A 26,126-nucleotide genomic window follows, 5' to 3' on the forward strand; every position below is an offset into this window, starting at 1 on the left:
TATTATTTTATAAAGGAGCTACTGGGAATGATTCCATTATTTCTGAATCTCTGGCAAAAGCTAATTGTTTTAGTGACTTCATTGCATCTAGATTTTGGACTCTAGTCTGGTATTGCAAAGCTAAGTAAAAATCAAATTAAATCTTACAATTGCTGAAAGGATTCATTAATTAAACTGTTGTATACTTCCTTATGAATACTGTTTCTATATCACCATAAACTGATTTCAGAGGGATTTTGCTTGAATAAAGGTGCCAGGCCAGGGTCGTCTTGCCATCTTATAGTTTTTAGGGTGTTGTGATATCTTATGATGTACTATTATGAGCTATACTGTAGCACGTTTTCATTAGAGAAATGAAAAATAACCAAACCAAAACTTTCTTTACAGACAATATTCTTGATCGTGTCCCCATTCTTATTTTATTTAGAGTACTTTCAGATTCAGGGTACTTTGAAATATATCTCCAGTTTTTTTTTTCAATGAAATCTTCTAACAGAAGGTTGCAAGATTGAGAATAATAGACTGTCAGTTTTTTCATTATCACATGTGTATGCTTTACCTTTTCTGTAGATATTTCACTTGAGGTTCATTTTATTTGAATCTGAGTGAGAGTAAAAGGGCTAACTCTTCCTGCCAAGAAACAAATTAGCTTTTTACATTGTTTAATAACTGCATCCAGTTCCAAATGCCACCAAACAGCTATTAAATGGCAACCCCCTTGAACAAAAACTCAATGGTGCGTAACACACTTGATTAGATGTACTATTTTCTGAAAGGACCATTATTCTTAGTAGGCATATTTCATTACTGTTAATCTGAGTCTAAGTCTATGCATCCATAACCTAATAACTCCATCTGAACTGTCTAATGTTATCCAGGTAATCTTAGGATAAGTCTTCTAACATTTGTGAGTTGTCTTGAGAGATTTTTGAGGCTGAAGAACCATACTCAGAGTTCTCTGTTGCTGTTTCTTAAAACTGAGATCAATTGCACCTCGGAAGGAAAAGATTTTACTATTTTAATGCCTACTTTATTTTTCTCTTCAGCTGAAACAAAGCAGTATTCTCAGCAGTTTCTGAGCAAACACATCATTTAAAATTACTGCTTAGTATTGGATTCTGTGTCTGGATTACTGAATGTCTTTTTTCTTTAGTCAGTCTTTGCCATTTGCAAAAAGCAAGATAGGTGATTACTATCAGGACCTAATCTGATGTGTGTTGTTTGTCTACATATATCAATAAACAATATCAATAAAATATGCTTTCTAAAACAATATCAGATTGGATGATCTGTTTCTCTGCTGACAATAAAAAGTTTTCTCAACTGAGAAGGAGGATTTACTAGTTTTACTGGAACTTTGATTTAAATATATTTCCTGATTTGTTAATGAGGAAATTTTGAAAAATGTCTGTAGTTGATTTTATTGAGCCAACCAATTTACGTCCTTGTATTTTACAATTCCTTAAGACACACTTATTAGCAATTAAAAAGTTATACATTGTTACAAAACAGACACATAAAGTTTGTTTTAAAAAGTAATTTGGCATTATGTGAAATTTACTACATTTTGCTCACATTAAAATTTCAATAAACAACTTAAAGCCTTATAAAAATATATCTTTTATGTAATAAATTCCTCATCTCATCACTGAGATGAGAAAAGTAGACTCCAATGTTGAAAGGCCATCTAATAGCTCTTCCTATATATTAGAGTTTGCACAGTATAAGATTTTTAGAAGGCATGCATGTGCATGTCAGGATGCATGTGGCTGTTGCTATAGTACAGACTTTCCTTCTTTGCATTCCCTTCAGCCTCAAAACAGATCAAATTCAGCATGTTAGTCGAGTGCTTGTGAATGTGGGCAACTGTTGGGATTTCACTTTTCTGGAAACCGTTAACTGCTTTAGTACTTCAGTGACCAAATAGGCCTTATATGCCAGCATGCATTGAGAGGTGAAATCTGAATATTTATGTGGATTGAGAGAAAATGTCACTGCTAGAGAGAACTGCAATTTAAAGTGACATCTTAGTCACGTGTTTCTTTAGTCTTCACATTTCTTTTGGGAGCTGGGGGGTAGGATTATTGGTTCTAAGTTAATTTTCCTAACCTTCCTTCTAGGTTTGATTTTTAATTTTCATTAGTAGAAAATCTGTTAGGGTTAGTTCATCTCACTTTCTTTAGCTATTCAGAAAAAAAACCCCAACATAAAATAGATAAAATAAAGTTGTTTAGTCTTCTATAAATAATATGTAGAGAGAGATTACCATCTTTAAAAGGTCAATAAACTGATCTGTATAGGCAACTATCTTGGGATGGAGGTGCCTATGTTTATCTGACTTAAGGGAGAACCTAAGGGCTTTTATTCAGTTGCTTAAGAATAGTTGTCTAGTGCTAAATATGGCTAGTCTTGTGTTGTATTTGCCAGTTCTGCCAACTGTGATAGCATCTGTACAGTCTGGCAGTTATAACAAAGGACCCAGGGGAACCATGCATCTTTCCAAATAGACTCCTGGATATCAAACTGTATATCTTAGAACTTTTCAATGGCACTAGATACAAACAATTATTCATGTGAAGTGATCCCCTAATGTCAGTTAATTTGAAATCTTGCTATAATTATAAATATTTATACTGAGATTTGGTGTCACACTATGCCTTACTTTTGTATAGACATAATGAAAGACAATTCTTTCCCCAAAGTAAAACAACTGAAAGTATAAACAGAAAGAGAAATGCCAAAGTATAGGATATGTTCTCATTTCAGCCAGTCTTGAAAATTAAGATGAAGGTTCCTAACCTGAGCATTGTAACTAGCATGCTGTCAAAATTCAAAATGAGTACTTGAGACCATATTCTGCCCAAACTTGTAGTATCAGTGAAAACATCAGTGAAAATACAGCCAGTTCCATGTTAGGAACCTGTAGGATGTCTGAACACTTGTCCAAATACACAGATACAGATACAGATACCAAGTTTAACATCAGACACAAGTTTGACAGAAGAGTGGTCACGGGGGCCACATAAACAGTTTAACAGAAGAGTGGTCACGGGGGCCACATAAACACTAGATTTACTCACTTAAGCATGCTGCCTCTTGCACAATTGAACAAGGAAAATACTCCATATTCTTAAAAAAACCCCAACTGTATATTCCAAAGAGGATTTGAATCCACAGTCTCTGCTTTATAGTTCATTAGGCCAACAGGCCTGCACAAGGAACTTAAACGCTTTTTAAAGCTTAATGAAAAACAGAAAGAAGATCAAGTATATGTATTGCTCATTACAGTGCTATTTTTTGTAGCATGAACTGCATTTTGTTAAAAATATTGACTTGCAGACTTTTATTTGCATTTACATGAAACTTCCATTGCAACAATGGTATATGTAGTATATGGAAAAGTATATTAGAAAAATAGGTACATAGTTAAGACATAGTTAAAATTGAAGAGTTCAATTAAATAGTCTATATATATAAAAAAGTATATTAGGAAATATGTATGTGTTTTTCTATGTCTCAAACCTAATTCAATGAGAAGGGAAAGGCTGAGACCAGTGTGGCCAGCCAAGTCCCTGTGAAGAGCAGGCTAGACTTGAAGCACAGTGGAGTTAGCTGACCTTTTGGGAAAACCATAAAATATGCAAGGAAAAGGTTTAGAATCTAACACTTGGAACATTTACAACGATCTTCTGACATGTATCTTATGAAATATTTTGTAATATGCAATATGTAAAATGAATAGTTTCTGCTAAGGGATGGAGGGAGCAAAAACCAAGGAATTGCTGGCAGTCACTTTTAACTGAATACAAATATTTTAAGCCACTGTAGGATGATTTTTCTACATTGTGAAATAGATTATTTTTATAGGAACACAGTAAAACTTTGTCAAGGCTCTACTTCTTGTTTAAGTATGTATGGCAAGTACTTTTACCTTGCATGTTATTTCCAGAATAACATCATTTGGCAGACACTAAGGACCTAATTTTAAAACAGTTATCTCATATCTGTGTTTCTTACGTAAGACATCCCAAAGATAATATGTTTCCAGGTTTCAGAGCTCTCCTTACTGTCAAGAATGAAGTCTGGGAGAAGGCTTACAAGATGCAGAAAGACAGCAAAATTATAATAAACAATGTAATAAAACACAGCGGTTTACATGTGCCTTCTGTTACAAAACAAACAAACAAACAAACAAATAAATAAAATAGAACAAAATAACAACAAAATAAGACCTGTACAATTATTCTAAGTCTTCCACTGCCTTTTCCATATGCTTCCTAGTTCTATAAAACTAGGACTTCTCAGAATAGGCTATGTTTAACATTTCAACATGTTCAAGTTTATGATACCACAATTAGGCTACTTGTGTGAATTTCTGTACAAGAGGATGTATGAGTTTCATAGTCTTTACAGAGCTTAACTGCAGTGTTTCACATTAATTTCTTCTTCCTTTTCTTATAAACTGGATTCTTGCCAACTCTACCAACTCAGATTTATGAGCAAATAATACAATAAAAACAAGATATCTGTGAAAATTACAAGTTTCAGTAGTTTTCTTAGGCCAAGTGATGTTGTTACTGAATGTAATACAAAAATGTTATAAATATTTCTTTTGGCTCCTGACTAGATGACCTACTGTTTTCTTCCAGACGTATTTGGAAGTATTTATTCTGAGGAGATAGGTGTATAGGTGCTTTTATCTTCCTGCGTCTAGCTCTGTTATGAAACAAATTTAAGTAGACAGATCACCTGAAGGTCAGCTAAGTTCCACTGAAAACATAAAAAAGTAGAGGTATAAATTGGTTAGCAGTTATGTAACTCACAGAGGAAAAGGGAAATCTTTACCCACCTAAGTGCTGTAATGACTAGGCTTTACATTATTTCCAGGGGAACTTTATCCATCGTTCCTGTTGAAGCTTGTGGAGCCAAAAAGCAGTTTAGGGAGAAAGAAGACATAAATGATCTTGGATCCCACTAATTTAGGGAACTGAGACTAAGATCCCTGAAGTGCTGTTTTGGTCTTACTATTTTATTTTAAAACCTCTAATAAACTAATGTAAAAAGCAGATAGACATCAAAATCTTAATTCTCTTCCTCTTATCTGAGTCCCCACTACATTTCACTTAATATTACACAACAATTGCATTAGTGCTAAGAACTATGGAAAGACATGAAACAATTCTTTTCCTTGAAGACCTTACATTCATTCTAAAAAAATAAAATGCTCAAAAGAATGAAAAGGGAATCAGAAATGCACCAAGCTGGCAAAGATCCAGCTCAGGACAGTGGCAAAATGTTGCCTAGAACAGGGATTTGCAGACTGGGAAACCAAGGGAAGAAACATGACGATTTGACCTCATCACATTACACATAACATCAGATGATGCTAAAAGAAGGCTTCCACTGCTTTTAAGCACTAATTCTACATCCTTAGATATCCTTTGGTTTGCATTAATTCTTTTTCTATTACCTTTCTATCATCAGAGGAATTGTTTCTTGTCTCCTGTAGAACAGTAATTATTAAACACCTGTTAGAAACAGCATGCTTGTATTCCATCTATACAATATATAAAGTGAGATTTTCCCCACAGTTTGTCAATAAGTACTAATTTACCATGCAAAAAGAGGAAAAAACCTCACAAAAAAATACTTTGTCTCAAATTAAACAAAAATTTAAATCTGATATATATACAAACACAAACAAAACCTAAATGACTTCAAGAAGAGCAGCTGCCTTCTTCCATATAAATTTTTTAGAACACAGAAGAAAAATTTAACTCATTTTAATTTTCAGTGGGCCTAAACACCACATGTACACTGTTCTTTTATCCATAACAGCCTTCTACATGCCACTTGTGACTCCTGTTTTTCTCCACCTGTTTCTCAGTTAACACCATGGTAAAACGTACACCTGCAAAAGCTTTAATCCTCCAGAATTTGACTTTTTACCCCCAACTAATATATTTCATTTGTATGTGCTAAAAGAAACAATAACAAAGACATTTGGTAATGCTTCAGGTTATTCACTGATGTAAGGACTGTGTTTTGCATTGTGTTAGGAAGATTAAGAGAAACTGACCACACCACAACGTTTTCATTTTTATTATATTATATTTAATTATAACAACAAAAAAGATATCTGAAGGGAATATATAAAACTGAAAGTATGAAGTTTTCATTAAAAGAATGAAATTTTTTCCAAATTATTGTGGTATAACCAAAAACCTAACCTAAGGAGTTATCATGGGATCAAACAGGACACATAGCCCAGCCTCTCTCAGCCTCCATACTTTTCAGCTAACAAAGAGCCAAAATACAGGTCTTGCACTTGTCAGCCCTATGCATGTTTTAGTTTTTGGCTTACACAATGAGAAAGATTGGCCTGCCCTACACAGTTTTAGAAGTTAAAGAATACAAGGCAAGAAATAGCTAAATCTGGGATTGTAATTGTCAAAAGGAAAAGTAATGGAAATTCAAAGTCAAGACAAAACCCTGAATTTGGAATTATTTTTAGCTACATAGATTTTTGGCAGAAGAAAATGAACCAACCAGCCAAGCCCTCATTACTTGAATTAAAAAGAACATGAGCCATCCTCTAACATACACCAGTCCTAAAAGAGGGACAGATCACAGCAGTTGTATCTGACTGTGAGGGTGCCTTGTGGGCCAGCTGCTCCCCCTGGGAAGACATGAAATGGACTTGTGATTAAAGCCTGGTGTTTAGAAAGTAGGTATACATGCCACTATGGACACCGATAATAAATATTTATACTTAAGAGAAGGGGGAAAGGCTCAGATATCATTGTAGAGGGTGTTGTTTAAAACCTTGTATAGGAGTAGTGAAAGACTTGTTCATGTCCTTAAGCATGCAAACTTTGAGTAGAACCATTGACATCAGTAGAACTATTTGGAGTGTATGAAATTAATTATTTGTGTGTATAAGTAAGACCAAGACTTTATTTAGCAGGGAGAGCATTATGAGAAAGCTTTTACTGTAGATGCATGTGTACTCTCTTGTTAGTGAGAAGGCATGATTTTGGACTCCAAATCTAGTGACATAGCACTTCAGTGATGTTGTTAGACTTAGAAGGTTTGGCAGGATTTAAAATTTTGATAGGCCAGATGTGGAGTAAACTGGAACAGTATTAACTATGTGATTCATGTTATGTGGATTAATACCAAATTGGGGATTTTTAAAAAACACTAAACCATATTATCTCATACGTGACTTATAGCTTGCTATGGCTGGCTATCCAGCCTGTTGGATTCCTTCAGAGACTGATATTGTATCTACTGAAACATCCACTCAGTAGGAAAAGGATCACCCTTAGCTAATATATATTTATAAAAACACAACTAAAATTCAACACCAATACTAACTTTAAATGTAATTAATAATAGAATTTAATGCTTTTAAGGAGTCTAATTCAGGATTCTTACTCATATGTTCATTCTAGTGGTAAAAACAGGCATGACTGCTCTCAGAACTAAAAGGAAGGTAAATTAGTGTAACAAAAAAAATATAGACCAAAACCAGAGTTAGGAAGTAAAAGTTATCTTTTAGTTGAAGCGAAAGAACAGGAAGGATAGAAAATGATAGAAGAACAATCAGTGCTTTGAATACTTCTGAGAAAACAGCAGAATTGAAATCATAAAGACAGCTTTTTAAAACATGCTTAACCCCTCCATCCCCATATCTCAATGTGAAGTCCTAACAATTTTCCTCAATAATTTTATTTTGGAATTCTGCATTAAAATTTCTATTATCTTATTTTGTCAATTTTATAACCTTTTTCTGAAGAAAATGACATGCTATTGTGCTAACTGATTCTGTGTTGTGTGTATCAGTATATATTTATTTAAGCATCTGTATAAACTTCTATTTTTCAGAGTCTTTAACGCATCCATAAAGCACAGTCTTAATATTCTATTAAAGCAGTGTTATTCACCAATTTATTATTTTAGTCTCATATCGGTATACTGCAGTTGATGTTCAATATTTTGACTGCTGCTGGTGAAAAACCAAAACATTATTTTGTGGTAGTTTAAAATGACTCTGTTAACTTCAGAACCATGAGACTGATTTTTTTACCATTTCTGTATTTTTATGGCATGAAATAACTTTGCATCTTTCCTTTTATAGCAGTGAGAAGGATAAAAAAGTAATGATATTTACGAGAATGTTTTCTATTATGCTTCTTGTTCTATAAAAAATTCTCTTCTATTATGAATTGGTGAAGATAAAATGTAAACATAAGTTATATATTTAACAAGTTAAATAAATGAAAAGCTACATATTTTGCTATTCATTGAAATACTTGAATAGTTTCTGCGTTGCAAAAATAATACCATTTGTGCAATCCTACACAGTACTGGTAAAAGGCAAAACTACAAAGTCCTGCCAGCAGTGATGTGCTTGACCTTGTGCCCATTCATACTTAAAACAGAAGGTATTCTCCTTATATTTGTCATTGAGATACAGGCTCATAAACATGGTCAAATTATATATAACCTTCCTAAAAGCTAAGCCTGAGCAAATGATGATAATAATACTGTATTATTTTCTCCTGATAAACCAAGAAATAGTGGAGTCAGAGTTCGAGTGGCTTTTCTGCCCACAGAGGCTGAAATCACATCTCTCTCAGTCTAAGGAATGCCCCAGACATGACATGGTGGAACAATGACTTCTCCATTTAAAAAAAAAAAAAAAAAAGTTTAAAAAAAGAATTTCAGAATATCCAATTCAGGAAAGAGTGCCTTTTCCCATCCTGGCAAATGCATACTTTTCAATTGGACCTCCATGTTTTGGTGTTTTGTGTTTTTTCAGCTTCAGAGTAGCACAGAAGAGGGAAGGGAAGGGACAGATTTTTTACTCAAGGTGCTCCATTGCTTAAAGAGTACCTTCAAACTCTCTCAGGGTGATACTATGTTTAGTATGGAAAATGTTGAACTTACTGCAATGCTGAACTTTTGTGCAAAACAGTTGGGTGTTATATTTTGAGTTTCAGGTGTTACAACCCCATTTGCAGAGATACCTATTTGTATTTCTGAGACAAGCACCTAAGCCCATGAAAGACATCTCTGAGACACCTGTTAGTGTCTGCCCTTACCTGCTTTAGGAACCTTTACTTCAGTAATGTTTCAACACTGTCTCCCATAACATCTTCATAGAGAAGCTGATGATATATGGTCTGGATAAGCAGACAGTGAGGTGTACTGAAAACTAGCTGAACAACTGGGCCAAGAGGGTTGTGATCAGTGGCACAAAGTCTAGTTGGAGGCCAGTAACTAGTGGTGTACCCTGGGGGTCAATACTATGTCCAATATTGTTCAACATCTTCATTAACGATTTGGATGATGGGGCAGAGTTTATCCTCCAACTGGGCCAGGGTTGTGATCAGTGGCACAAAGTCTAGTTGGAGGCCAGTAACTAGTGGTGTACCCTGGGGGTCAATACTATGTCCAATATTGTTCAACATCTTCATTAACGATTTGGATGATGGGGCAGAGTTTATCCTCAGCAAGTTTGTTGATGATACAGAATGGGGAGGAGTGGCTGATACACCAAATGGTTGTGCTGCCATCCAGATGGACCTTGACAGGCTGGAGTAATGGACTGGTGGGAAACTTGTGAGGTTCAACAAGGAGAAGCATGAAGTCCTACACCTGGGGAGGAACAACTCCATGCACCAGTGTATTCTGGGGGCAGCCCAGCTGGAAAACAGCTTTGCAGAAAAGGGCCTGGGGGTCCTGGTGGACACCAAGTTGAATATGAGCCAGCGATGTGGCCTTGCTGTAAAGGCAGTGAATGGTATCTTCGACTGCATTAGACAAAATATTGCCAGCAGGTTGAGGGAGGTGCTCATTCCCCCAACTCAGCACTGGTGAGGCCACACCTGGCGTAGTGTGTCCAGTTCTGGGCTCCCCAGTACAAAAGAAGTATGGAGCTACTGGAGACAGTCCAGTGAAGGGCCACAAAGATGATTAAGGAACTGGAGAATCTCTCTTATTAGGAAAGGCTAAGAGAACTGGGACATTTTAGCTTGAAGAAGGGAAGGCTCAAGGGGATTATCATCAATGTATACAAATATCTGAAGGAAGGGTGTAAAGAAGACAGAGCCAGGCTCTTTTCAGCCATCTGGACATGGTCCTGGGAAACTTGCTGTAGGCGGCCCTGCTTGAGCAGTGGGGGGTGGACCAGGTGACTTCCAGAAGTCCCTTCCAACCTCAACCGTTCTATGATTCTCTGATTTTGTTACAGTTCTCAACCAGTGGACGCTGCAAATCCCAAATTAGTAGACTATCTCCTCTTTCACGTTTAGAGAAGTTACAGTCCAACTCGAACTTCTGAAATGTAAGTACCTTGTACATAATTGTCCAACTTTTAGGTCTTGCCTAATCAATTATTAGGTCTTGCCTTATAATCTTGTACCTAATAGTTCAACTTTTAGGCCTTGCAGACCTGGTTATCATGATGCCAAAGTGTGTTCCCAAGGTCTGGCCTCAGTTTTAAGATGTCAGACCATGTGGACTGAACCACATAACGCTAGTTACCACTAAAAATTTGAAACTATCTTTTCATCTGGAAACAGATGCTACATAAATAAATCTTACAGTGAATGACAATAGAGAAGAAATATGTAAAAAAGTTATTCAAAACAAAGACTCAAAAGTGATAGTCATAAGTTTAAGAACTATGAACATTTCTTCTTTTTTTCAGTCTGAGTATGGTATGATTAGAATTAAGTGTGTTGATTTTACTGGGATATTAATTGAATCCCTCATATAAGGAGAAAAAAAGAACTGGGAGTATCTGGAGACTAGGTTTATTTGGGCATGCTATCTTTGGAATTGTTTGCACTTCTCAATGTTTTGATTTCATATGTGGTTACCCTTTTATTTTTCTTTAGTTTTCAGGGCTGCCATAATTTTGCCTGTGTTCTTGAAGGAGAAACAAAGGATACCCAAGACCAATACTAAACCAAAAGGTAACTTTAGCTTTTGAATAATTCAATAATTATTTTCACGTAGCTAGAATGTTATTAGAACTAAAAACATTTATATCATTGTCCTGAAAACTCTCTGTTTATATGGTTTCATCTGGTCAGAGAAAAAATGTCTTCAACTTCACATCTGATTGTTCACCATATTTTGCCCAGTAATCTCTGGGGAGAGATACATAGTGGATCTCAAAGGAACTCGATGAAATGACCAAGATATGACAACTTCTGACTAGTTTCTTCTCTGAGTCTCTGAACACAGATATGAACATACATAGTAGCTGGAGTTGGGCCAAAATTCTGCCAGAAGAAGGTGATAATGTCATCCTATAGGAGCAACTGTAACTGCTGTTTCAGAAGAAGAAAATATATTTACAGTATGTTTAAAACTGGCATGGCAACCTTAGAAAGAAGAGGTATTAACTTCTTTGGCTCTACACAGTAGATTTTTTAAAATAGCTGCATAACCTGACAGATCACTTCACTTCAGACAAGATCTTTACATTCTGTAGAATAAATATACTTTCTCTAATATCATATAGAAATATGATATCTCTAATGTAATTTTCATTTGAAAGAAAAGGAAAACAGATCTTGATATACACAAGCACCAATGTATTTGCTGGTACCTAAATGCCTGGTTAAAAATTCATCTGGAAGCTTAAATCCCAGGTAATTCATTCATCAATATCAAATATGAGCAAACTGAGAAGTAAATTTGTAGAACCTTACTGACCTTTTCTTTTTCCCCAGTCAATCTTATGATTTATTCATGTCATCATGCAAACACTTTTTTCTCTTTTAAAACTATATAGTTTTCAGCCTTGTGAATTCCTCTTCTGTATTACATTTCAAGAATTTTGACTATTATTAAAACTGTAGTTAGAAATCTGTAATTTTTTTGAAGATCACAAAATCCTTTCTAAACAGAAATTAATTATACCCGTCCTGTGAGATAGGTGAGTGATACAGTGGGGTCATTTTACTCAGCATGGTGTAGAACTAAACAATTGTATCATGATATGCATTAACATAGGTTAAGATGAATATCACTCATTCAAGATAATGTTGGTGTTACATATTATAGATGTAATAACAGCTCTGAAGTTGGAGAATGTTGTAATAGAAGTGATCCAGTTGGAATTTATGGTCACACAGGAAAATTAATTTGCTTTCTGCTTCAGAAAGTGAAAATGTGAGGTCTTTAATGAGAAATGGTGATCAGAATCTCTTTCTCACTTCTACCAAAGACAAGAGTAAACCTACGTATAAATACATAATGTGGTAATAGTTCACATTAAGAGAGGCACTTCGAATACTGTGTTTAGTTTTGGGCCCCTCACTACAAGAAAGACACTGAGGTGCTGGAGTGCAGCCAAAGAAGAGTAACAAAGCTGGTGAGGGGCCTAGAGAACAAGTCCTGTGAGGAGTGGCTGATGGAACTGGGATTGTTTAGTCTGGAGAAAAGGAGGCTGAGGGGAGACCTTATCATGCTCTACAACTACCTGAAAGGAGGTTGTAGCAAAGTGGGTGTTGGTCTCTTCTCCCAAGTAACAAGCGATAGGACGAGAGGAAATGGCTTCAAGTTGCGCCAGGGGAGGTTTAGATTGGATATTAGGAAAAATTTCTTCACCCAAATGGTTATCAAGCACTGGAACAGGCTGCTCAGAGAAATGGTTGAGCCACCATGCCTTGAGGTATTTAAAAGATGTGGCACTTAGAGACATAGTTTAGTGGTGGACTTGGCAGTGTTAGGTTAACGCTTGGACTCGATGATCTTAGAGGTCTTTTCCACCCTAAATGATTCTATGATTCTATGATCATTAGAAAAAAAAATCATTGTTATCTCAGGCAGATACCAGTTGCACAGACTCCACTGATTTTCAAAAACTGGTAAAATCTAAAAGAGAATCCTACTGTATTCATACAGTTATTATAACTCCCTCTTAGAAAGTCTTGTTCATTTTGTGATTCATGTTTGTCAGATGTGATCTTCTTGGTTTATTTTCTCCTCAGTGGGAAAATGATAAGAGTTGTTTACAGCTATGCTTGCTATATCTTCTTGTTGCATAAAGCAAGACTGAAAACATATGCCTGTCATGGAATAAAAAAATGGTGGGGCTTGAGGCAGTCCTTGGCTCCTGATGGAGCTGGCCCTACAAACTTGAGCCAGCACAAGAGAAAGTCATGTCTCCTGCCCAATTAGGTGTTAGTGTTACCATGGACAGATCTACGGAAATTAGGATGAGAGACTTGAATATAAAGAGAAACCAGAATAAGGGTGAAGGACAAGATTGATATAACTTTAATCTGTGTTGAGATGGAGGTATGCTGTAGCATTCTTTGCTAACTGGAATGTTTGAAAGGCCAAAGATTTAACCCGCAGATATATTGCATTTATTGAGGCAAAACAGGGAAGATGGAGAAGGGAAATGTAGAATTTAAGAAAAAAAACCACAAATTAAACAGCTGATTGTATTCCATGCTGGAGTGGAGTATTCCAGCTAAAGAAAAGCAAATGTTGCAAAAGCCATTAATTTATATCAAGTTGTTCAGCTCTATCCTTGAAATTATCTGTTCAAAATACTAAATTCAAATTATATACTCAAAATACCCTTGGGCAAAGCTCCGCATTTCCAGTAATTTGAATATAAATAAAAGAAAGCTGATTTCATCTGTGCAAAGGATATTTATTTTGTCCCAACTAATCACTGTAATTTTTGTTGTCAAAACTGGTGTAGATATCCAAGAAGAAAATAAGAAAATTCACAGAAAATAGGACTACATTGTATTATTACCACCCGTAAGACCATCTTGTGAAGAAATTAACATCTAGCCCAGTGAAGATTATCATCTGGAGTTCAAATTCCTAAATTGTCATTCTCGGAAAAATAACGTTTATCTTCTTTTCTTTTTCTCTGCACAAATAGATGAACTCATATACACAGATCCTTTTTTTTTTGATAGTACAAGGTTCCAAGATGGTAACAATTCATACAAGTTCATTATTTTACTATTGAGTGAGAGTAGACTAAAACTTTCCGCTTTAAAGGTAAAAACAATAAACTAAACTTATTCCCAGGCCTTTTCACATGGTCTCCAATTTAATTTCAATGGAATCTATGTATCTTCTCAATTATCTATGAAGGGAAATTAGAAATTTATTCTAACAGTCAATGGAGCTAGGAGGAGTCACAGCACACTGTTAAATTGTCAGTGATGCTGTTTATGGAATACTAACCTTGGGATTGTTTCTCCAAATATTTCATCACTGAATAGTAGAGCAATTGGTAATTTGGTATGCTTTCTACAGTAAAAAAACCCCTTCTTCCTAAGAATAATTTGCATTTGTATCATGCATATCTAGTAATATTGCAACTATCCTCTGGCTGTTTTGTCTAAATCAATTCTAAAGAAAATAATCACCCCAAGTACCTCACACTCCTTTACCGTCCCGAAGACGCTGAGAGTTTATTCTGGTTTTGTATAATATTTTAGCATAAAATAACACACCACATTCCCAATAATGAAAAACCTTGGACTTATATCAACAAAGTGCTATTATGCAAAAATAGACCTTTCCTCATATTCATATGTGCTGAGTACTTTGATTTTTGTGAAGTTTTTGATTTAAGTGTTAATCCTGTTAAACAAAGTAAGAAAGTTTAAAGGACTACTGGACAATATAAGAAATACATATTGTACTATGTACTTCAGAATATTCTTTTCTGAGCATTTTTCTTATTCATACCTATCTTCAGGATATTTTTTAATATGTAGGGACATTAGGAGCTGAGGATATACTGAAGACTATACAGTAAGGATATACTGAGGTAAAATAGTAGGACCTTGATTTCAGCTGTACTAAGAAATAAATCCTTCATTTAGACGATATTGAAAAATTAAATCTATAGTCCACTGCCAAACATAGGAGATGTTAGCATGCTGTGAATAAAAAAAAAAAAAAGATGAAAAAAAAATTTCGTTTGCTCTTGTCCTGCCTGTACTATTGCTCTTAACACAGATGCTTTAAATTAACATTCAGAAGTTCCAATTCCCCTTTCGGTTAGTATATTTACTTTCATTTTCAATTTTGCTTGGGTTCCTGGCCCCAAATAAGATTGGTGTGAGTGTGTGTGTACACATAATTTTGAAAAAATGCAATCAAGGATAAAATGCAAATTAAAATGAAGGGAATTAGTTCTTGAAATATTCAAGAAGTTGCACATCACTGTTTGGGGGACTAAAGTAGGCCAATGCCCAATATGAGCTAATTAGATACATGTGCTTAGTTCTGCAAGTACAGGGTAGACAAAATGGTCAGATGGTTAATAGTCACTCCCATATACATACCAGCAAGACTTCAGGAATAGCTGAAGTGGCGTCAGGAAATTACAGTGTTAAAATATACCTCTGCTGCCTCTAGCATTCCTAAGAAGCCATGTCCATCGGGTTTGTGCCAGCAAGAGTTTCTTGGCAAGAATGTTCTCTTCTGATTTCTGCTTAGCATCATAATGGCTTCTGAGAAATGTTGAGTTCTGACAGCTTCATTCTTCTCATAGGCAATGACATGTTAAGTACACCATTTTTCCACAAACATGATGAGAACAATTTCCACAAGAATGATGACAAGTTTATATGCCTCCTCATTCACTTAAAATGGCTAAAAATGCCACATATTAGAACACATTTTGAATTTACTTTTCTGTAAGTCATCCAATGTATAGCTTGGTTGAATAAAATAATGAAAAGGCAACTTTTGCTGGTCTTAGCACAGTTAAATATATGTGATCTACACATATATTGAGGAAAGTTAACATAGAGCAGAAGAATTACTGCAGAGGCATAGAATAATTTATGTTGGAAGGGAATGCTGGAGTTATCTGATCAAAGGAGGTCCAACTCTAACAGTTTGCTCAGGACAGTCTTAAGGGGAGTTTTGAATATCTCCAAGGGTGGAGATTCTTCAGCCTCTCTGGGCAACCTGTATCACTGTTTGATCATGTTCATGGAGAAAAAGGTTTTCCTTTTATCTAGTTGGAATTCTCCTTGTTGCAACTTGCATCTGTTGCCTTTTATCCTATCACTTTGCACCTTTAAGAAGAGTCTACCTCGATCTTCTCCATTACTCTCTTGTTAGGTAATTGTAGATAGCAATAAGATTTCCCATTTTCATCTCCAGGATGAAAATCACTCAGACTCTCCTCCAATGTCCTGTGCCACAGCCCAAGGGCCATCTTGGTGGCCCTCTGCTGGATCTGCTCCAGTTTGCCTCTTTTGTTCTGGGGAGCCCAAAACTGAACACAGCACTCCAAGCGTGGTCTCACAAGAACCAAAGAGAGGGAATGTCATGGTTTAACCCCAGTAGGCAGCTAAGCACCACACAGCCACTTGCTCACTCCCCCCTGGTAAGATGGGGAAGAGAATGGGAAGGGTAAAAGTGAGAAAGCTCATGGGTTGAGATAAAGACAGTTTAATAGGGAAAGCAAAAGCCAAGTGCGCAAGCAAAGCAAAATAAGGAATCCATTCAGTACCTCCTATTGCCAGGCAGGTGTCCAGCCATCTCCAGGAAAGCAGGGCTCCATCACATGAAACGGTTACTGGGGAAGACAGATGTCATAACTCCAAATGTCCCCCCTTCCTTCTTCCCCCAGTTTTTTATTGCTGAGCATGACATCATATAGTATGAAATATCCCTTTGGTCAGTTGGAGTGAGCTGTTCCAGCTGTGTCCCCTCCCAACTTCTTGTGCACCCCCAGCCTACTCGCTGGTGGGGTGGTGTGAGAAGCAGAAAAGGCCTTGACTCTGTGTAAGCACTGCTCAGCAATAACGAAAACATCCCTGTATTGTCAACACTGTTTTCAGCACAAATCCAAACCATAGCCCCATACAAGCTGCTATGAAGAAAATTAACTCTATCCCAGCCAAAACCAGCACAAAGGAAAAATCACTTTCCTCAGCCTGCAGGTTGCACTCTCTCTAATGCAGCCCAGGAGGAGGCTGGCTTTCTTTGCCAGTAAGGGCACATTGCCGGAAAATGTTTAACTTGTGCGCTAAGACCCCCAGGTCCTTCTCTGCAAAGGTCCTTTTTAGTGAGTTGCCCTCCCTGCACAGTTGGACAATGCCTTCCTATCTCTTCTGGGTAGTCCATCTCTGCTTCTACCTCTTATACTTCCTTTTGCATTTGGGCTCAGGCAGTCATTCCCTGCCCATCCACGCTGGTCTTCTTACAATAGGAATGGACTGTTCAATTGTTCAAATAGATATTTGCATAATAGGAATTGACATGAATGGACTGTTTTGAGGAGGTAATCTTTGGAGGTGAAATTACTTTCCTGGGCCTCTTTGATTTCCAAGGCAGTCTCCCAGCATATCCTGCTGAGAAAATTCCCTGAACAAGCTGAAATCTGCTCTTCTGAAGTCCATGACAGTGATTCTACTAATTGTCTTGCTCACTTCTCACAGGATTTTAGCTCCATAATTACACAGTCACTGCAGCCAAAGCTGCCCTTGACCTTCACATCTGCAGTGAAGGTATTTGTGAATAACAAGTCCAGCAGAAGAATTATCAAGGCCTTACTTTAATCATGAACTTATCAGAATTAAGTCACAAGTAAAGAAGTAACCTAGTGTTATCTTCCTCATATTAATATCTACTAAAGGCAAGTCACTGGTCTTCATGATGTTACTAGCAGAACTTTGTAACCATGATAGTCTAAAGGTATAAGAGAATAAAAGTTTGGAGGAATGATTGATTTAGCTGGAAAAAACAGTTATGTATTTCAGCTGTAGTCTTTTCATTAAGTCTGAAAAATAAAGTATTTTCTGTTAATGATAAGATGGAAACATTCTTCTTAGTCTAATGTAATCAATTAGATGACATGAAATCATGGGCATTTAGTACCTGTGAAACAGAGAGACGTCAATGATAAGAAAGGGAAGAACAAGAGGTAATCAGATATCAAACCCATGTCTGTTACAGTCTCTATAGTCTTTATGTCTCCTGTGTGCCACTTTGTCTAGAGGTAGACAACCTTCTTTGTCTACTCTCAAGGTAAAATGAATATGATAGTGACCTCTGGTGTCAGAGAAATGTAATTCAGCTAGAAAAATTGTGGACAAAACTATTTCTTTCATCTCACTTTAGTAGATATTTGCATAATAGGAATTGACATTGAAATTAAAGGATATTGCTACATGATATTAACAGAAAATCCTGTCTGAGAAGGTATAATGCAATTTCCTTTAGTCTTTTGAAAAGTAATTTACATTTGTTGTAGGTGATACAAAGAAGATCATAGAATCATAGAATGGTTTGGGTTGGAAGGGACCTTTAAAAGTCATCTAGTCCAACCCCACTGCAATGAGCAGGGACAACTGTCACTGGATAAGGTTGTTCAAAGCCCCACCCAACCTGATGTTATGATGTTAGGACAGGTTATGATAATGTGAAAAAAGAGCAAAATTTATGGTGTTATTTCAGAATCTTGAATAAAAGCTACTATATGTGTGCTTTGGTCAGACTTATGTCTATTTTTTGGAAGTAAAGTACTTACAGATGTACAGGCAGGTGATATATCTTGATGCTACAAATAACTTTGTATTAAAATTTAGTGTCAATGGGGCATGAGATTTCACAGCATTTTGATATTAAAAGATTCCTTAAAAGAGTACAAGAGTGATGTATCTAAACATCTGAAAAGAGAGATGATATTTGGTTCAAAACTAGACATCAAAATGAAGTGTCAACATGTACATATGGTCTGCAAATTCTTTTTGTACTTAGTGAAGATCTAGGTCTCATTTCAGGCACTTAAACACAGGTGTCTGTGACTAATTGATATGCACAAGGTTATTCCACTTGGTCTCCAGCTGCTGTTTCAAAAGGTTGTAGAGTATCTAGTAGGTCTGCTGTAAGTCCATTAGAAGCATTATAAACCCAACTATAGACAACAGATCCAAGCCCAAATTCAACACAGGCAGTGGATTCTAGAGAGTCATTCAGCTCAGCTTAAAGTAGACACCTTGGGCTTAATTCAGTTGCACACATGTAGATATACAGTGTGTTTCTATACCAGTTTTAGTTAGGACCAGGATTTAAAGTGAACCTCCCAAGTGTCCCACTTACTCTTAAAGTGTGGACCAGTCTACAAAGACACAAATGAAAAAATTTTCCCATGAAACGTGTATAATGGGGACTTCAGATCTTCAGCACTAACTTTTTTGCACTACAGATCCATTCTTACTGATTCACACCAGTTGTTAATGAAGACATAGCCTGATCTCATTGTAGGTGCTATGTGATATCCTGTCTGAACTCAAGCTGCTGCTCCAGAAGGAAAAAAGGTTTCCTTTTTTTCTGACAGTTTAAGCTTCCAGACCCATGTGAACATCCTGGGAACTTGGGAAACCTCTCTCTTAGGCTGCACTACACGCCCATTTAGGCAACTGAATTGAATGTTAGTGAAGTCAGCTTGGTGAACTGAAGTGCTCTTCAGGCTTCAGTAACCAGTTTATGCTGATATCATCTCCAATGACTATAATAACTGTCATGTACACACTTAAATGTAGGAGTTTCATCTTGAACCGAATCTCACCCATAATTTTTAGAACTTGAAATTCAGTTCATGTACATAAGAGTTATGCAAACATGTTGTTAAATGTTTTGACTGATTATGTTTAAATTTTTTTCTGAAGACATAAGGTTCTTAAGGAAAACAGTTTAGTACACAAGTGTTTTCAAGGATGCATTTTATATACCTTTTGAACATTGAATTTACAACTATATTGATATATCTCTGCTCACCAGAACTTGATTTTGGGATGCCTAAATATATATTTTTTACTCAAGCAGCAATGAATTCGTATTTGAACATGAACTGATGAAAGAAATTAGACCAAATCTTCACAGGAACAAATTCTCCATTTTTAATCCTTACCAGATTATTAACCCGAACGAACCCTATCCTAGCAAAGCAAAGGATTCTAACTTTGAACAATTCTTACAGTTTCTCTCACACAATCATTGATAAAAGGATTGGGGAAGTATATATTTTTTTTTTAACAATATGTTGGGCAAAAGCTAGGACTTGCTGAAGTAATGCAGAAAAATTACTCAATGTATGGTTGCACAAATGAACATCCTCAGATGGCAATATCCCTTCTGTCCAATAATAGGTCTACTTGATTGCTCATGTAGGTAATCGGTGTTGTAAGGGAACAAATGATGAAGGCTGAAATGGAAAACCAAAACCTTCTCTGTAAGGTTGTGGCAAACTAGAACATTCCACTATTTATCTGGTGACGTTTTTTCTGTTCTATGAGTGGGACACACTATACACCAGAATGACAGATGATCTCCATAACCGCTAGCAAGACTCATTCTTAAAGATGCAAAGGAAGATCCAAGTACAATATAGGAATATACTGATTATTTCTTCTATACTGTTTTATGTTGTGTAGATCATATATTTTTCATTACACAGGTGAGGAAATCAAGGTAGGAAAGTCAATGCCTGCATTTATCACAATTTTTACTACTTTAAGATGTGTGCAGATATGAATAACAAGGTGAAATACTTAATTCATTGTTGTCAGATTTATTTTTAAACATCTAATGTTGTATATTTATTTCTAGAAGTAATCAATATATCTGGACTTCTATTTTTAAAGCATTCTTTAGTGATTTGCTCGTGTCAAGGAATAAGCCAGAGGCAGGACCTAGAAAGAAATCAATTGTGAAATCTGTAGTGAGATGACTGCTTAGACCTTCTCTCAATATCACACTAACTCAATGTTTTAATGCTTTTTTTTACACACTGTTGAAACAGCAGCATATGTGATTATGGAGGTACACCATCAAAATATGCTATGACCCATAGTGAAAATCTATATTCTGTTTCAGGACATGCTGCAAAAGAAAGGTAAAACTGGTTTTGAAAATTGTCTTGGAAACAAAAATTAAGTGATGAACATTTTTCCATTCTTTGCTTTATTGAGGAATTCTTGGGTAATCTAGTCTCAAGATGTCTTTGACTCAGCATTCTACCTATTACACTTATTTGAATTTACGAATTTAACTTTCTATAGTCTAGTTCAACACTATTGATTACAAATATTATTGATTATGGTGCCTGCCTTTTAAAAATGTTTTGAAGAATTATAGCTGTAAACCATTTAGAGTTCTGCTGGAAGTTATATGTCATTTCGTCATTCCATAGTCAGACCTCCAATGAATAAATAAAACAAAGTAGTGTATAATGCAAACCTCATGTTCACTATTTGGGTATTCTTATTTAATCTACACAGGTGTATGAGCCAAAAATTTACAGATCAAGTGGTTTATTAGACAATGTGACAGATTTTGCTGTCTTTTTATTTTTTGCCAGGAAAATCCAAATGTTCATGAAAATAAATTGCCAATCCCTTGGTTGTAGTAACTCTATTAAGTTTATTGCAGAAAACAAAATTATACAACCATATTTTTAATCTGACATAAAGTTTCTAGTGATTGCCAGCCATTCTTTGCAACCTTGTAGAAAAAAAATATGTAAACCAAAATAGGACATTCTGGCTGAAAAGCTGTAGTTCACTTTCGGAAAACAGGATTAGTTTGAAATTACTTCTTACACTTTTTGCATCTGCATAATTCTTCTCTTTTGACCCTTTTTTAAAGATGAAGAGAAATGCTAACTGAAGCTAAATTTTGTTCCATATGAATCTATACTTTCTTAAACAAACAAAAACCCTACATTGTATTGCTTTAATGTCATAGGTTTAGAACTTTTTGAATAGCTCGATTTAGAGGTTTCCTTAAATAAAAAAATATCAAAATAAAAAAGCAAAATCCCAAAGAGATTTTAAGAACAGCGTTAAAGTTTACTTCAACTTACCCTCCTTTTCATGTGAACTTTGAAAATACATTCCTATGTACTAATTTTAAATAAAATGCATTTTATTATAATCGCAAAAATGCACTAAACTGTGAATTCAATATATCAAGATTTAATGCACTTCACTTTTCATTTGATACAACATGCTGTGAGTTCATTGCTGAAATTACTACATTGGTAGCAAGTTCACCTTTTGACAATGTCTGTATTAATACTATTACCATTTGCTATTCAAGGAAACTAATAAACTTTTTGTGTGTAAAAGAGCTGAATATTCTTATTGGAATCAAATTAATGCCCAAGATTCTGCAACAAATTTAAATAGTAATGTTTGAATCAAGACGCCTTCTTAACTTTAATAAGTTTTTTTGTATTTCTGTAACTAAGAATGTTTTTAATGATGCCACGAAGATATATTGTAGCATTGCTTCTTGCAAAATGCTCTCGGTTTACAGAATATTTGCTATTATGTACAATATCAGCAGTCTCCTGAAAAAATCCATCTTTACTAAAGTTAGTTGGTTTTTTATATTATTATCTTTATCCTTGGAACTGTTTCTGCCCATTAGCTAATATACCAGCTGTTAACTGCTAGTAACAGATTTTGAGAAGCAATTTCTTATGAAGGGAACTAATAGTTAATTAATTTACATGTTTGTTAAGTATCTGAATGTTCTTTTTTATGTTGACATTTATTATAACCAACTTTTAATCTTAGGCTACAAAATGAGGTAATTAAAGTAGATTTGTTTGTGTAGCAGAGGACCTGATGAGAATTCTAGAACCATGTTTATTTTTCAGACTATACATGCTCTCCAGTGTGATTTTGGGGTATTGAAAGGTCCATTAAAAAAAACAAAACCAGAACTACTTTTCAGTAGTTCTTTCATTCCATAAAAAAGGAGATCGTAAGAAAGGCTGTTTGAAATTTTTTTAATATTTACAGCAAACTTAGTCCATTTTCTCAAAAAATCTCTTGCAAATTGTTTAATTTTTTTCTGAATCCACTGTTCAATGTTCACTGTGTATGATAGATAAATAATTTCTAATATACAGGTGGCCTGCAAACTAATAATTTAGATTTGCCAGCACTTAGATTTTGCATGACGTTTGATCACTTATGTATTTTTTGTGCATCCTGATTAAGTGGCTAGAATATTTGAAAGAAAAAAAGTAATTAATAACAATGACTTGTCAATAAACACAATACTTTCCTGATTTTTCCAAGTTAGGTTAGAGCTATTGATTCACAAGTGAAATGATAATTTAACAAAGTATACCAGTCTGTGCAATGATATTTTTCAATGGCTGTTCCAAATTTATGGAAGACTGTTAACTGCATAGTATATGACAATAAATACCAAACGAAATATTCAAATTTGTTTACAAGATTTAGATATTTTAGTATTTTCATTGTAGTTTAGATGCTTTCACTGCTTATATAATATAAAGACCATCTTGTGCCATTTGGGTGTGTCGAATTCTTACCAATTTCAGAACAACTTCAATGTGTAGTATCTTTGTTTTAGGTACACTTAATCTATGTGAATGTTCATGTATTAAAATTCTTTTGAAAAATCAAACTTAAAACTCTATTTAACTTGAACGGGTTTGTAAGCTTTAGATGACTTTTGAAAGTGAAAGAGAGGTCCAAACACAAGAGCAATGTAAACAGTGTAATACTGAGCATCACAATGTTAAGTATTAGTTGCCTGACTGCTGGAACAGGTTTCTCACAAGAACATGGTAAGAACAAGAAATGGTAGACTGGCAAAAGGTCAGAAATCAAATGAGAGCTTTGTGTGGGAATCCAAAGGCAAAGTAAAAAGGACAGGCTGTGTCTTAAACCCTGTCCTTTTTGGATTAGGTATTTTGCACACTGGATATTTATCATCTCCTTCCACTTTTCATTATAGCTTGTAATCTTCCAAAGCAAAAGGTTAAACTTTTTCTTTAAAAAATTGGACAGTAATCATTCTTTTTGTTATAAACAAAGTCTTATTACGGACAAAAGACAACACCCCATGTACATGGAGAAAAGAATTTATTGTCAATCTTATTCAAGTTTTAGTATTCTAATAAAAAATTTAACAGTTATTATACTAGTCCAGGCACAGCAACACTAACAGTCATAGTCCAAATTAATACATAAGAGCTTCATATACTTAATACTGTTACACAGAACAACTACTGTATCTTCTTTTCTCTCTGGCATTAGGCTCACTCTTCCAAAGACCCCCTGGATCTTAAGGCCAGTGGTGACTTCCTTATGAAGAGAAGTGGATCAACACAGCAAGCCAGCAGTGTCCAAAGGTATTTGCCCGAAGGAGTCCAGTACTGGTCCTGAGGGCCCGTTCCACTGCAGTCTTGGGTCTGCCTGGATGACTTTTCGTATATGTTCTTAAAACACTCTGCTTCCTCCTCATTAACTGCCAGCTAAACTGTGAAAGCTGCAGAACAGCCTCCCCCACTCTACCCTGGCACAACAGGCTCTTGTTTATTATGCAGTGACTGCTGGGTTTTTACCATATCTAAGACACAGCTTAGGCAGAAACAGTTTAGACAATAGGCACAGACTAAAACTCTCTCAGCTTAAGACAAGCCAGGCAAGTCCTGAAACACTGTGCTGTCCGGTGAGTGCCCAGCCTGTGGGCTGCAGTGTTTTTATGCCTAGAGCTGTGGGCTGGAGCTGTAGAGCTGGGTAACAATGGGTTAGGATGAAGAATGAGGAGTGAGTGTGTGAGGAGTCCCAGCTGCATTGTCTGAAGTTTTTCCACTTGGTCTGAAGCAATTCTGGACTAACTGTGTTGGAGAAGAGGAGGTGGGATAAAGAAAAAGTGAGTGAACAAGGGCTGTAATTTAGTGCTTACGACTTTCCTCTGGGACATCTGGAGTTTGGATTCAACTCCGAGGGCTGATTAAGTATTTGAAGTGTAAAGTGCATAAATAGAAACTCTGGTTTTAAGTCTCCTCACGCAGAGGAGAAATTAAACCAAGAATATCTCATGTCCTGGATGAATGTCCTAAGCACTAAATCCTTATCTAAAGGACGTTGACAACTCTTCTGGCCTCCTTCTTCAGGAAAATGGTAGTTAAGCCTGCTTTTTTTATGGTGCTTATTCAATAAATGTATTCTGTGAACACCCTCTTGCCTGTGCTCTTCTCAATCCTCTGACCTTGAAAGTGAAAAAAGTTAAAAAAAAAAGGTTTTGTGGAAGACAGGCTTGATCTAGACGGCAGTAAATCATTACTGTCAAGTTCAAAGTGCCTTTCGACAAAAAGATAAGCAGAAATTTGGATACCTGAGGAATTTGAGCATCCCAAGGATTCATATTCTTAAGAGGGCTTGAGGGTCACAATACAGATTTAGTTAACTATAATCCACCTAAATTTGGCTCTGGACATTGTTTTTCAAATTGCTTGAGCATTGAAATGTTAAGTCCAGGTATGGCTAAATATTTTTGGATATCTGTGTGGCTGGATCCGAAGGCTTCTCATCTACAGAAACGACACTGCCACTTTTTCTTTTTTTGAAAGACTTTTTTTTTTACCCTTGCTACATGAATGTGAAGAGTACTGTGGATGCCACTAAAGAAACAGTATTCTTCTGCAGTGTAATATACACACCAAATTATTAATATTAAATGGGAAAAAAATTGGCAAGTGGAAATTGTACCTAATGATGACTACCAAAACTTCTGCACCATATCAGGACTATGTGATATCCTTGTTCATTTGAGGGACATGATGGCAATGCAGCTCCTTTCAGAGCCTTGCAGTTTGTGGACTTAAATAATATGTTGCCTTCAATACTCAGGAACCCTAGATATCACCATACTAAACTTTGATGGCTGCCAAAGAAACCTGCAATATAAACAACTTCCTTATTTTTTTAGTTTTTATTCTAGGGCATTCATTTGATAAAAAGAATCTTAACTTATATTTTCATGGGTAAACTACCTGCTTTGTCTAGGTTGATGAGGGTCAATCTAGAAGTGCCTGTTCACTAAGAACACCAAAATATAATAAAGACTAACTTATCAAGGATCCATCTAGCCAATTTTATGTTTTATATAGTGTTAGAATCATAGAATCATAGAATAGTTTGGGTTGGAAGGGACCTCTAAAGGTCATCTAGTCCAACCCCCCTGCCGTGGGCAGCAACATCTTCAACTAGAGCAGGTTGCTCAGAGCCCCGTCCAACCTGACCTTGAAGGTTTCCAGGGATGGGGCA

The sequence above is a fragment of the Aptenodytes forsteri genome, unplaced genomic scaffold, assembly GCF_000699145.1.
Source record: "Aptenodytes forsteri isolate BGI_AS27 unplaced genomic scaffold, ASM69914v1 Scaffold32, whole genome shotgun sequence".
In the NCBI taxonomy this organism is placed as follows: Eukaryota; Metazoa; Chordata; class Aves; order Sphenisciformes; family Spheniscidae; genus Aptenodytes; species Aptenodytes forsteri.